This window comes from Xenopus tropicalis, chromosome 10, assembly GCF_000004195.4.
Source record: "Xenopus tropicalis strain Nigerian chromosome 10, UCB_Xtro_10.0, whole genome shotgun sequence".
Taxonomy (NCBI): domain Eukaryota; kingdom Metazoa; phylum Chordata; class Amphibia; order Anura; family Pipidae; genus Xenopus; species Xenopus tropicalis.
Genome location: NC_030686.2, coordinates 13,540,322 through 13,542,821, shown reverse-complemented (window position 1 = coordinate 13,542,821; position 2,500 = coordinate 13,540,322). Strand labels below are relative to the sequence as shown.

The window sequence follows — 2,500 nt, the reverse complement described above, 5'->3', positions numbered from 1 at the left end:
GGGTAGCTGTTAACAAGCGATCCTCTTCTGCTTGTCTTCGTTCTTTGGAATCCCGGAACCAAAGCTGTGTATCACTTCTGTAGGGGATCAGAGAACTCTTTCTCCTGATTTTCTGTCTGTGACATCATCCATCTTATCCTGCAACACCTGCTGATGCTGAATACTTTATTTTAGTACACTCAGTGTACACTCACTTTTGTATCTCACAACTTGACATGCATGCAGGTTCCATGGTGTAATGGTTAGCACTCTGGACTCTGAATCCAGCGATCCGAGTTCAAATCTCGGTGGAACCTTGTTTCTGCAAAACAGTGTAAAAATGCTACCGCACAATCATTTACAGCATCTTCCTTCCCACATGTCATTAGGAACGAAGATAAAGCATCCTAAAAATAAATTCCAAGGGTCTTCTGAGCGTTTGATACCCATTATGCATAGGGTAAATAAAACTATGTAGCCTGTAGAAGCCCCAAAAAGAAAATATAGGAAAAATATAAAATAATACAGAATGTATTAAAGTCACATATCAAAATGACAAGGCTACTTTTCCCATTGATCTAGCATTAGTTTGGAATTTTATGGTAAAAATACATTTGAAAAGTAGCTTAAGTTTCTGTAGTGTAGTGGTTTTACGTTCACCTAATACTTGAAAGGTCCTTGGTTTGACTGGGAAAATATATTATTTTATACTCCCCCAATAAACCCACAACATGCCACCCCCTAAAATGCCGGCATGATTAATAAAGTCAATCAGTATCGTTATCAACTAAATACTAAACCAAACATAACAAAGAGGAGGCTTAACCCTTTCCCTGCCAAGCACGTAGCTCCTACTGCTGGCATAAAAAGATGTTAAATGCAGAGCACGTAGGAGCTACGTTTTCTTACCTTGCACTCGTTCTCTGTGCTCCCTGCTTAATCCGAGTGCAGAGAATGAGCGCGAGGTAAAGAACCCCCTAGGGAACGAGCAGAGGGGGTAGCTAGTGGCCCCTGGGGCACGATCGCCCAGAGGCCCCATAGAAAAAGCCAGCATGTAGCTCCTACCTGTCCGTTTTCTTCTGCTCTCCCTCCCCTTCCTGTGCTTCCCCCTCTGCTCCCCCCGCTTCCTGTTCCGCCCACTCACCGATTCTTCAGTGCAGCTGCTGTGCCTGCATCTCTCCTGTGTCCCTCCAGCGATCTACAGCTTCATGACCTGAAGTAAGTGCCAGACACACACACACAAACACACAATCACACACTTATTAGACTAATACACACTTATTCTTACACTTATACACACACACACACACACACACATACATTTTGGGGGGGTTTCACACATTCACAGCACTTACAGCACTCACACTTACTTGCACACACACACACATGCAAACAAAACACAATTGCACCACAATGTGGTGGTTCCATGGTGTAATGGTTAGCACTCTGGACTTTGAATCCAGCGATCCGAGTTCAAATCTCGGTGGAACCTTTTGCTTTCATCTGTTTTTTCCCATGGGTTTAAATAAAGTTGCAGAACCAGCTTTGCTACCCAAAATTTCTTAGAACAAATTAATCACTTACCTTCATATTTCTAGTACAATTATTATTATTATTAAACCTAATTGCACAACAGAGACAGTGGAGTGGTTTTGGTCATAGAACAGATTCTAAATTGCATATAATAATGTTTGATGTGGTCCTGAGCGTTGGATCGCTAGTTGGGATACCACACTACCAGCACAATAGTCATGACTAAGCAGTGTAGGTGAGGTGGGTATGAGAGTATACATACATTAAGTTCTCTCAAGACTGGATCTTGACAACAAAGGACTTTCTCTTAAGGGTCACTTTCTGTAAGACAAATGTCTTGCCGTGGCTTAAATGCAACTAGCAAAAAACAAAACCAACCCCCCAAAAAACGTCCTCTTGACATCTACTGTTACTGAAGAAATGAAGGATGCATCAAATTTCTGTCTAACAAACACTTTCAAATTACATGACATACCTAAAAGTCACACCGCGCCACTACATACATAATAAAATTTAACATGGTACTACTTGAGGGTACTTTCTGAAACCTCGTGCACACTAATGTATTTAACGGAGAGAAAGGTAAAAACTAAGTAAGCTTTATCAGAAAGGTCTATGTAAATACAGCCATAAGCACTTACAGTAATGCTGTTTCTCTATCAAAAGAAAGACAGGATTCTTGTCTCTTTTTTGTAAACATGATGTGTCTGACTTCCAGTGTCTGACTTCCTCTCTTAGAAACATCCTTAATTCCGGGGCCAGAGTCTGCACAGTTCTCTCCTCTCTCCCCTCCCTGCTCCTCCCTCTCCTGTTCCCCTCCCACCAGAATGCTAAGAATGCCCTCCCCCCTGTTGGGGGTATTCCCACGCAGGTTCCAATCCTGCAGACTACCGCAGCCCCACTCCAGCACAGTAGTCGTGCGTCCTACTCTATCGATTTTCCGCATACTGGACTAAGTCCATCATCTGCGGGACCACCGCGCTGCAGG

At 42.9% G+C, this 2,500-nt stretch overlaps 2 non-coding genes across 2 annotated transcripts; both read left to right on the top strand.

The window, feature by feature from the left end:
- Positions 1–224: 224 nt before the first annotated feature.
- trnaq-cug lies at positions 225–296 on the top strand. The gene has a single exon. It is a non-coding gene; the product is annotated as a tRNA-Gln (tRNA).
- Positions 297–1,399: 1,103 nt separating this feature from the next.
- On the top strand, positions 1,400–1,471 carry trnaq-uug. Its single transcript has one exon. It is a non-coding gene; the product is annotated as a tRNA-Gln (tRNA).
- Positions 1,472–2,500: the final 1,029 nt, after the last annotated feature.